The sequence below is a fragment of the Malania oleifera genome, chromosome 3 (genome assembly GCF_029873635.1).
Source record: "Malania oleifera isolate guangnan ecotype guangnan chromosome 3, ASM2987363v1, whole genome shotgun sequence".
Taxonomy (NCBI): Eukaryota; Viridiplantae; Streptophyta; class Magnoliopsida; order Santalales; family Ximeniaceae; genus Malania; species Malania oleifera.
The window spans coordinates 48,046,417-48,059,259 of NC_080419.1; positions in this window are offsets into that span (position 1 = coordinate 48,046,417).

Sequence of the window (12,843 nt, forward strand, 5' to 3'; positions counted from 1 at the left end):
GATTTGAAGTCCTAGGAAGAAATTTAGTTCACCCATCATGTTCATCTCAAATTCATTTTTCATAGTACTTGCAAACTCATTGCACAAATCTTCATTTGTTGCTCCAAATATGATATCATCTATGTATACTTGAACTAGGAGCATGTTATTATTTTTAGACTTTATGAAAAGTGTTGTGTCTATCTTCCCTCTGATAAATCCATTATCTAGTTAAAAACCGCTTAGTTTTTTCATACCAAACTCTAGGAGCTTGCTTTAAACCGTACAAGGCTTTTGTTAGTCTATAAACGTGATTTGGATACTTATGGTTTTCAAAACTTGGGGGTTGTTCTAAATAAACTTCTTCACTTATGTATCCATTTAAAAATGCGATTTTGACATCCATTTGATACAACTTGAAATCCTTAAAAGCGGCATAGGCTAAAAGCATTTGAATGGCTTCCATTCAAGCTACAGGTGCAAAGGTTTCCTCAAAGTCTATTCCTTCTTCCTAGTTATATCCCTGAGCTACTAGTCTTGCCTTATTTCTAACAACTATCCCATGTTTATCTTTCTTGTTCTTATACATTCATTTTGTTCCAATAACTGTCTTATATTTAGGTCTAGGAACTAATGTCCATACTTTATTTCTATCAAAATGGTTTAGCTCTTCTTGCATGGACATCACCCATGATTCGTCCTCAATTGCATCACTCACGTTCTTCGGTTCTTCTTGAGATAGGAATGCACAATGACTAACCATGTTTCTAAGTGAGGATCGTGTGACTACTCCACGTGATGGTTCACCTATTATTTGATCAATGGGGTGATTCTTTATATACTTCCATTCTCTAGGTGGTTCATTAACCTTATTTTCAATTTGATTATTTTCAGCGGATGGTTCCTTAACTTCATTTCTCTTATCTGAATCATTTTCAATATACAGTTTTTCAAATTCCTTATTTATTTCAATTTCATCCTCATCAGTCTTTTTGGAGAAGGGATTTGACTCATCAAATACTACATGGATAGATTCTACAACAGTTAATGTTTGTTTATTATATACCCTGTATGCTTTACTATCTAAGGCATACCCTAAAAAGATACCTTCATCTGATTTCACATCAAACTTTCCTTAGTGTTCATTGTCTCTAAGCACAAAACATTTACAGCCAAAGACATGAAAATACGATATGTTTGGTCTATGGTCATTCCATAATTCGTAAGGAGTCTTATTTAGAGATGGTCTAATCAAAACTCTATTTAAAACATAGCAGGTGGTATTTATTGCCTCAGCCCAGAAGTACTTAGGTAGTTTATGTTTATTAAGCATAGTTCTGGCTATTTCTTGTATAGACCTATTCTTTCTTTCAACTACACCATTCTGTTGTGGTGTTCTAGGAGCAGAAAAGTTATGAGCTATTCCTAATGAATCGCAGCAGTCTTTCATGCCTTGATTTTAAATTCTCTGCCCCTATCACTTCGAATTTTAGTGATAGTATATCCCTTTTCATTTTGAATTTTCTTGCACAGATTTATGAATTGTTCAAATGCTTCATCTTTGTGACCTAAAAATAGTACCCATGTATATCTTGAATAATCATCAACTATGACGAAGGCGTATGATTTTCCTCCTAAACTCTAAGTTGGGGTTGGTCCAAATAAGTCTAAGTACAGCATTTGACGTAGCCTCGAAGCCTTAGGCAATCCTTTAACTAAGTCTTCCTTAACTAGTTGAGATATCAAGTCCATGTTTGCATGTCCTAGTCTCCTATGCCAAATCCAACTATTTTCATTCATAGTAGAAAAACAAGTAACATGTTGAGAAGCAAGATTGTTAAAGCTAGTGGTGTAGACATTTTCATTACGATCTGCAGTAAACAGTACTTTGTTTTCAATTTTTTCTCTACAATGCATTTGTCATGTTTAAATGAGACTTTATAACCTTTATCACATAATTGAATTATACTCAATAAGTTGTGTTTTAATCCATCAATTAATAACACGTTATCAATGACAAGTGATGGTTCCTTACCAACCTTACCAACTCAAATGGTTTTATCTTTCGAGTTATCCCCAAATGTAACGAATCCTCCATCTTTGGATATGATGGATGTAAATTTAGCTTTATCTCTTGTCATATGTCGTGAGCATCTGCTATCCATATACCACTTGTCCTTCGAGGAGGATAATCTCAAGCACATCTGCAAGACATAATCAGATAACTACTTTTGGTACCTAGATTTTCTTGGGTCCATGAGGGTTTGTACTAGATTCTCCTTTGACTTTCCAGTCTTTCTTAATTTTTACATCTTTATTTTTAAAAGGACAGTCAAATTTTATGTGACCTAACTTCTTACATTTAAAACATGTAATATTTTTGTAATAGTCTTTAGTTGGAACATAAGATTTTGACTCTCTTACAAAATATCCCATGTAAAGATGTCTCCGCTTTAAGTTATCCTTTCCATTATAACCAAGACCTTCCTTTTTTAGGGAGTTTCTTTGAATTCCAAGGAGTTTTTCAAAATTAGTTTGTTTTTCTATAAATGTACAAATAATCTTAGATTTATCTTTTAAATCCATTTCTAACTCTTCAATTTTCAAATCCTTGTCTTTTTTGAGAGATGTATGAGATTTATTTTGACTTTTGACTAACTTTGAAAATTCTTTCAATTTTAATTTCAACCCAAAATTTGTCCTATTCATTTTCTCAATCATTTTAAGGGTATACAAATATTCCTGATGTAGTTCATCATAAGAAAGCATGCTTTTCATTTTCTGAATCACTGGAATAATAGGATGAAGCAGAACAAAAAGATTGTACCTCATGGTCTTCATGAACCATCAGACATAGATTTGCAATCTCGTCATCACTGGATTTAGATTCTAAACTACTGCTACTGTAAGTATCCTAGCCAACCTTTAGTGCCTTCTTCTTCTTCTTCTTAGACACTTTCTTCAGTTGGGGACAATCTGGCTTGATATGTCCAACTTCTCTATAGTTATAGCACGTGAGAAGATCATTCTTTTGCTTCCTTCTGCTTGACTCTCTCTTTTCTATTTTTGAACCATTGAATTTCTTGGTGTATTTCTTGTTCTTTCTCATGAACTCTTCGAATTTCTTAGTGATAAGTGCCATGTTATCATCCGATTCTGAATCACTTCCCTCACTGGAGCTATTGGATGATGCCTTAAGCGCTGTAACTTTCTTAGTTTTGTTTTGCTCATTCTTCCTTTCATTTATTTCTAGTTCATAAGTAATAAGCGAACCGATCAATTCATCAACATACATCTCCTTCGGATTCCTTCTTCCCATACTGGCGGTAGTCCCCTAAGTATCTTCCTGATCAACTCATAAGTAGGGTAAAATTTACCAAGAGCATTTAAAGAATTTGTGATGTGTGTGAATCTAGTGTACATGGATTGAATAGATTCATCAGCAGTCATTTTAAATGCCTCATATTCACTAGTAAGCATGTCTATCCTACTATCTTTTACTTCCTTAGTACCTTCATTTGTGAGTTCTAACTTTTCTCAAATCTCTTTAGCAGTGTTACATGCCATCACCCTATTAAACTCATTTACATCTAGAGCACAAAATAGAAAGTTCATTGCAGTAGCATTTATTTGCACTGATTTTCAGTCTTCTTCTGTATATTCATCTTCAGTCTTAGGAACATTTACCTTATCAACTACTTTCATGGGAACATGGTTTCCCATAGAAACTATTTTCCATACTTTCCAATCTATATTTAACAGGTATATACTCATCCTACGTTTCCAGTAAGTGTAATTTATACCACAGAAAATTGGTGGTCGAGTAGATGAGTGTCTTTCATCGAATGGAGTTACACCGACGTGTGCCATGTGATCATTTTACAAAAATAACGATTAAGTCTATGTAAACCTCGCTTTGATACCAAATGTGAATTCAGATGTAATCCCAAGAGGGGGGGGGGTGAATTGGGTATTTTTAAAATATTTAATTTTACTTCATCAATCAGTCCCTATTTTAAGATTTAACACAGACAATCACTAGGGCTTGAAATTAATTCAATCTAATAAGTTTATATTCAATTATACCCAATTAATTACCAAGTGCTTGTAATGTTATTCAACATACACACATGCAATATAGGTAATGAAATGCATTGCGGAAATTAAAAGGAGTAAAGGAAGAGAGAAGGCAAACACAATTTTTACGAGGTTCAGCCAACCCGGCCTACGTCCTCGCCTTGAACAACCCACTCAAGGATTCCACTAAATCTGTGCTCCTTTAACCGAGACGGAGCTTCCCTTACATCCACTGCTTACAAGAGGTACAACTTCCTCCTAATCCATTGCTTACAAGAGATACAACTCTCTTCTCAAACCCGATTCACAACCTGAATTGTGATTACAATATAACTATTCTAAAAAAAACTCAATAATGCTTCTACACAAGCTGGTGAGTACAATAGAAATTCCTCACACATATTCATATAATAAAACTTGAAGCTCAATGAGTGTATGTAATGTGGGCAATAAAATCTCTGAATAATATTTCGTTAAAAAGAATATTTCGCTTCAAATATTGAATCCAACTAAATGATCTCAATACAAATATGTAATTCAGTTTTGCTAAAAAATAAATAAATAAATTTAGATCGATCAGTTTTGTTCCAAATATCCAAAACACAATATGATCTTTGTATATATATATATATATATATATATATATATATATATATATATATATATAATATGTGTTCCAAAGATAAAAAACCTAATATAATATTTTTCAGAAAATATCCCTCAATAATATATACTTATGAGCTCTTAGGATATTTAATCAAGTGGTTTTGTAATATCGAAAATATTGAGTCTTTAAATGAGTAAACACTTGAATAAAAAATATTCAACCTTTGGTAGAACTTTTCTTAAGAAGTGATCTTTTCAAACTATATATATAAGTACACTCAAGATCAATTTCACAAATATTAGTCAATGATAAATTTTTGAGATGAAAAACTCTTTGAGAATAAGTAATAACGAATAGATCGATTTAGCAAACCTCAATACCAAGTTGAATGTACAACAATTGCTAGAATTCCTTTTGAAAATCAATGTAGTCTTAGCTCAGATTTGACATATATGCTTTGAAATCCCAAGTAAGAGTTCAGCAGTGTGTTCAATGCTCTCCCAAGTTGTGCTAAACGTTCAAGACTCTCAATCTTTGGCCAAAAGTGAGGCACTAGGGTTCTTAGGTTGATTTTATATGAGTTCTCAACCCTAGGTTTAATCTCAGCCATTGGATCAATTTAAATGGAGGAAATTCCACGCGTATCCCCACTGAATCGCAGATCTGCGCCCGACGAGAGGAAACCTTTGTCGATGAGTGTTCAATAATTGTTCATTGACGTGAACGTGAGTTCGTCAACGAGAGACCTGTCTGAAATTTTTGTGCTCTTGGTATTTTCTCGTCGACGAGAACAAGGTGTTCATCGTCGAGTTGCCTTCATGCATTCGTTGACGAGGCCATTGGGTTTGTCGATGAGGCCTCTAAAAATTTGCCTCTAAAATTCAGTTTAACTTAGACTCTTTTAAATAAATTCTTCATGATATGCATGTGTCCTAAGGTAAGTCTAAGATATGATTTTGAGCTTCTAGCTATATCATATAAAATATGCAAATACAATGAAATCTAAATACCCATTCCCATGACTATCTTGAACTTGACGCTTGCATCTCTATTTTTCTACTCTTTTAGTTCCATGAATTGTGCCTGGTTGTATATGGCTTCCCTGACTTCCTCAACTTCCGTGCATGCTAAATAATGTTCCTGTTCACACTCTTAATGCATATATCAAATACCAAGTGATTTGTCATTATCAAAACAGGATTGGACTCATAGAGTCAACACAAATACCAAGTGATTTATCATTATCAAAACAGGATTGAACTCATAGAGTCAACAATCTCCCCCTTTTTGATGATGACAAATACACGAACAAAAATATAAAATGGGTTACGCCTAACAAAGCTCCCCTTTAAATAATGCACAATATAAAATTTAGCACAATGTAAAATAGGCAATAGTTTTGCACATATAACTTATGTACTTATGTTCTTTTCTCCCATTGCATTAAAAAAAAAAACTTTTTCAAGCTAATTTTCTAATTTTGTTAACTATTTTTGCTATAACCTTATATTCTTCTTCCCCTTTTGACATCAACAAAAAAGGTATATAACAAAAATGTTCTGATATAATTATATCTCATCTTTAAAAAAATATGTAACCTTTATCTTTCAAAATTGTATTTTGAAATATGTCTCCCTGTGTTATTTAATGTACTTCTCCCCCTTGCTAATGCAAAACCATGTTGTAGAATTAAATTTCAATATGAACATACATAGTGTGTCAAATTACATAGACATGGATAATCAAAACAGTCACTAAAGTTCAAATATTTATGTGAGGATCAACATGTGTCATGTATCTATAACAAAATTTAACATGTAATCACCATGCTTTGAGTTTAATACCAAATGTGAACAAATGAGCCAAATTTGAAAATTCTACCCAACTGTGAATATTAATTGATGTTGCTCCCCCTGAATTATGTAATCTAATATAATTCTAGGCAATTATATTTATTTTAACTTAGAAAAACTCTCCCCCTTTTTATTTATTTAAGCTCATACACATTGTAGACTATGCAACCTAAAAAAAATTATCGCTTCCCCTTTTGATCTCCCAAAAAAAAATTTCTCTCTCCCTTTAGTTCTCATAAAAAATTTATTCTAGTATATATCTTTCACCTTTTGGATCTTCAGAACAAATTGTGCTCTAGATTTTTGCTTTAAGTACATTTCAAAAAGAATTATAACCAGAAAGACTAACCATACATATCCAAATTACATCAATGTATTTTAAAATAAGATAATATGGTTAACTCAAAAAATTTGTGGTAAAACAATATATTTTTCATTTAGAGTATTCAATAGGATCATCATAATTGAGTGCATGCCACAGAAAGTTCAATGCACATCTAAGTATAACAATAATGGTGAGCATAATAATATAGGAAATACTTTTTAGATGCTCCCCCTATGAGTTTGAAGACTTGCTTAGATGAAATGAAATGTTAATACTTATCAAAGATTAATTTCACTAATATTTTCAAGCCGTATAAACAATCATTTTAGAATAACTTAGACCAACTATAGCAATACCATGATGCATATGAGTTCTTTATGCCCTTTTTCTAGGAATGGAGCTCATCTCTCCTAAATATTTTCAAGCATGCAACAAGTTTAGTTTAGTATTGTTTTTTTTAAAAAATTATGTGGTTAACAAGTTGCATCAAATATGAACAAAAGAATGTACACATACCATTCATGATTTGATACTAGATGTAAATAAAAAATATGATACTAAATGTGATTATGCTTATTTTTTAGAGCCATAGTATTTTCAAGTTAATTTGCTCCCCTTCAGTTATACACTTATCATATTCTTATGTCTTTTTATTTTAATCATTCTTCACCAGTTTAGCCGAGTGTTCTAAAATTTTCAATGATTTATATTTGGCTTCACTTGCTTTAGCTTAGAGGACCAAAAATTCATAAACAATTTTACTTTAGGGTCATAAGCCTATATTACTTCTTTTCTTATGGATCTCAACGCATAGTTTCCTAGTCATTCAAATTTTCATATAGATTGAACCTATTACAAATAACATAGCCATTTGACATATTCAAAAGCTTATAATATATTTGACTTAAAGTTTGAGAGCTTGTAAAGTGAGATTTTACAAATACTCTTAACCCGATTAAATTATCATTAAGTTTAGAAGAATATTCATTATGAGTGGACAATATTCAAAATATTTTGTGGAAGCAAATATATCCAACTACCTAGGCAAAGAGCAATTTGGGAGAATATTAATTTTTGAATACTGCTCTTTGGGCATTTCTAATTATCCAATCATTGAACGGTACCTTATAAGTATGTCTTCAATTTTAAGCAAGGGTACGAGCCAAGGATAGAGGAATCTTTTCCGGATATGATCATGGTATGGTAAAGATTTCTTATGGAAGAATTGCTTAATCACAAATCAAAAATAGGGATTTTTACATTTTAAGCACACGAGGAATATTTATTAAAAATGTCTTGGTAAATAATTTGACACCTTAGAGAATTCCACTAATTTGATTATAACGGGATATCTTTTAATGAGTACTTGATAGATATAGAATTTATAATTTATCATTGCTTGTGGCTAGAGTGATGACTGATTTAACCCTTTGAGGCTCCAAGAATGAGTTTAGGATTAGATGATGTTTAATATATGATTTATTTCCTAAGGCTTAGACTTATGCATTTGACATGATTTGCTTAACTTAATATTTAAGCATCCCTCCCCATCGTTCCCCCCACGTTTTTACTTCACACACTTCCACAGTCACAACACACACAACCTTATTCATAGTAAAATAGTAAGACGACCTCCTTATGCCTACCAACGCCTTACCCCATCTATATAAATGACAATATAATGACCTCCTCAAATCCTGCCAACGTTATATTACGATTTATAACAGGTACAATTTAATGAACTCTTCACTCTTGCCAAAGTTATATTGCAATTTACATGAATAACAACACAATACCATAACATATCATTTAAATGCACCACAGCAATCACAACCAATTTATTAAAAATATTAATCTCATGCCACACGATTTAAACATTAAACCATAATATAATAACCAAAAATCATCGTTACCATATGCCTAAATGATTCAAAAAAATCCTATATAGCATTTCGGTATTCAAATTCTCAATTTAATCAGTTAATTTTTAAAAGCAACTTCCATAATTTATACCCCTTACCTGATCCTAGGAAAATGCCTAAAACGATCGGGAGATGGAAACCTTGAATTCCTTAACTCATGGTAGGAAGTAAGCCGACGAGCTGGGAGAGAAGAGAAAGGCATTCAGAGGGCAAGTGCGAATCCCGAGAAGCCTTAGAAGAGAGAGAGACATGTAGGAAAGAGAGAGAGTGGAACCCTAACGTTTAAAGAGGGAGAGGATATGAGTTTTTATAAAAAAATGAGCTAAAACATATTTATAGGCGAGCTGTCCTGCGAGAAACCATCGATGATTTTTCTTAGCTTGACAAAATCATTGATGGTTTGGTACTTAAAACACTCTCAGTTGTTGTAACTGTCGACGATTTTCTGAGATGGCCTCAAACCGTCGACAGTTTGGTCCTATACCAAACCATCTCCATTCCTTTTTCTTGCTTTTCCTTCCCTTTTTTTTTTATTTTCCTTTTCTTTTATTTTTTTTATTTCCTTGGTTCGGGTCTCTACAATTGCGGTGACCATTCTACGAATGGGTGTTGTAGGAGTTATATAGTCCCTAGTTGTCACTTGAGGGGTGAGGAGTCTAACAAAATCACTTTAGGTTTGCATGACAGTGATTCTATTAGATCCCTTGATTTATGTACATTTTTGCATGATTTGTGTTTTACATTTTTTGAAAATAATACATGCTCTATGCATTGAAATAAAGTTTCCATAATAAATCTCCCTTTGAGCTTAGAGGTTATGTTTTCGCATGCCCTTAAGAAGTCAGAGGCATGGGGCTTTTGTCTTCCATAAGACCTCCTGATCTTTGAAAGTCAGGTAAAGAAATTCCCTAATTTAGAATAAACTTGATAAGTAAATAATCCTCATTGGTATCATTAAGGGTTGTGCCTCGCATGCATTTGGGGATCTCGAGGTGAGGGTAGCTTCTATTTTTTCACAGGGTTGCCCAATATATTATGGATTGGTAATTGAAATAAAAGGGAAGAATTTGAGTTTTGATCGGTTATTTTTGAAAGTAATCTTAGGCTAATTAGGTACCATCCTTTGGACTATTGTAAAGGGGTGCTAATACATTCCCTTTACATAACTGTACTCTCGAATTTGACTTGGTAATGCAGACTATGGACTATCAATTTCTTTGGACCTTGGAATAGCTTAGAGACCAATAAGTTGCTAGCATATTAAATAGGTGTTCTAACCTCGCCTAGAGTTAAATAGGTTAGTGGTGACTCCTTTGAACCATATTTTGACCCATTACTCACTACTTGCATTACACCTTTTACATACTATCGAGCTCACCATTTGGTTGAGGCGACACACGGAGATTTGACCCCCATATTTTGAGAGTTGACCCTTCTGGGACATTGCAACAATCTTGTTGCCATCAAACTAATATGGCATCTTTGCACTTCAAAGGACTTCTTGTATATGGGTCATCTGGGCTCACACATACAAGCTCAAAGGAAGCAGCTTCAGGTCTATCAAGCTCTCTTTAATCTTGCCCTTTATTTTTTTTTTTTCTATTTATTTTGCTTTTATTTTTTTATTTATTTGTTTCCTTAAACTTATATTTTGTAATCTAAGATTAAATAGTTAACTTATATTTCTTTATGTTATATTTGTCATCTAATATTTATTTTGGAAGATAGAAGGTTTTGAATATATATCCTTTATTTGAGAAGCACCCAAAATTTTGGCATTGAAGGGACAATACCATCTAAGAGAGGTGTACATGCTCTTGTTTATTAAGTGATCAAACGTTGCTCAAATTCAAAGAATTAGAAGAATTTTAAAGCAGTGACTAACGGTCCCACCGTCATTGAAGCAAATCCTTAAGACTCTAGACAAGAATCTTGGTCACAACAAGAAATTCTAACGTACATGTTTTGTTATATTAATGCATTACATATGCAATGTCCAATATTATTAGGTGGGTAAATTATTGGCACAAAATCTAGACAAGTTGACACTGTCATGACATTGCTTATTTTGGTATATGCATTTGCATTTATCTTTTAATTGAGATATTCATTTGTTGTTCCAATATATATATATATATATATATATATATATATTTTTTTTGGGATTTACATGCTATAACATAGTTGGGTACTTGGGTTTTTATTTCATAAATTATGGTCTGTGGTATAACCTTGAATTTGGTTGGATTGGTCTTTGTTGTTTTCTATATTTTTAATTTTGACCTTACAAGTGATATTGGTTGGGTGATTTTAGAATTGGGCTTTGCATTTTCATTTAATTCTCATCTAGTCCAATTTATAATAGTCCTATTGACCATACAAGGTTTAAAATCTTGTTAACATATTTGATTAAGTGATGATATTTCAGGACTCAAGCATGTGAATATAAGGCCAAGTGCTCATAAGGATCATTGAAAGCTTATACTCCAAAGAAAGATGATCAAATGAAACTTAAAGAATATTAGGGCATGAATTCAAAGAGATCCAAAGATAGCTCAAGCAACATCAACATGAGTAAAGTGTGTAGAAATCTAAAGCTGACTCAAGTTTAAGTCAAAAGAGGACATAAAGTAAAATACCACGGAAGACTTGAAGATTAGAGTTTTAGGCTTTAAGAAATATGATGTAAGTACTTCATGTTTAAATATCTCATGAAATATTTTGAAGCTCTTTAGGGGTAATTATGGACTTAAGACCTTATTTCAAACCCTGAAAAATGTTTTATAAGTAATCAAAGTAAGAGAGCAAAAAGAACTTTTGAAAACAAAACTGAAAAACCAGAATATGGTCTGCCCAGATGACTGAGGTGTACGTCCAGAAGACCAAAGAGTTGCCTCAGAAGACTGAAGTTTAACTTTAGTTTACTGAACAATTTCTTCAAAAGACTGAAGAATAAGGTCAGTTTGCTAAAGATTTTCCTATTGAAACACAAAAGAGGTAGTACACCCTCAGAAGACTGAAATCGAATTTCAGTTGTCTCCCTGTATCCAGACTAAATTTTTCAGTGTTTTAAGGTACTTCAGAAGATTGAACCCGACACTTCAGTCTGCAGAACATTGTTAATGGCTAATTTTTTTTTTAAATGTTTTAAAATCCAAATAATGGTTTCTTGTGCCCTAAAATTTATGAAAACTTGGAAAATACTCAAAGTAATCTTGGGCAACACGAAATTACTTTTGAAAGCCTATAAATACATGATTTTAAACAAATTAAACTTACCAAGAAATTTAAAATCTATTCATGTGGCGACCTGCTTAATTGTCCTATATATATTATTATTTTTTTCAAAATATAATAAAATCAATATCACAAATCTTAATAGATCATAATCAACCTGGACCCGTGGGTGCCAATGATACATCAGAAACACATCACGGAAGTGTATGCAGCAGGAAACATAAATCATAAACACCTCATTACACCATACATCACAATACTAGAGTTACTACAACCACCGTATATATATATACACAACACTTAGCCCAAAAAGATGTCTTAGGGCCATTTTCACAAAATACAACTGACCCTATCAAAATACTTACCCTTCTGGAAGGGCAGATCTACCGTACTAGATCAGCGGGGCTTTTCCCGCTCTTCTATTTGGAGCTCCTGAAAAGTTTGTAAAATTTTGGGGTGAGACACCTCTCAGTAAGGGAAGGAAACTAATATCAGTGTGTGGCAACATGAGTATTTCGTGTTGTACATATATCGTATAGAAACATATTTAACAACTGTTATGTCATATCTAGGAAAACATATATATCATCATAACATGGCAGAACATACTGCATTTTCATTATCATATTTCATCTCATATAATAATAATAACACAAAAACATTCCTAGTAGGTTAGCGGGCTGTTGTCATGTATTACCCCCACATGACTGGGTTGTGTGGCCCGAAGGCGAGACCTGACAATAGTTGGTCGACCACTACCAAGTCAAAAGTACAGTCTGTAAGTCTGATGGGTTTGCCTGACCTGGTCCGTACACCAGGGGCGCTCACGCACTTCTCAAAAAC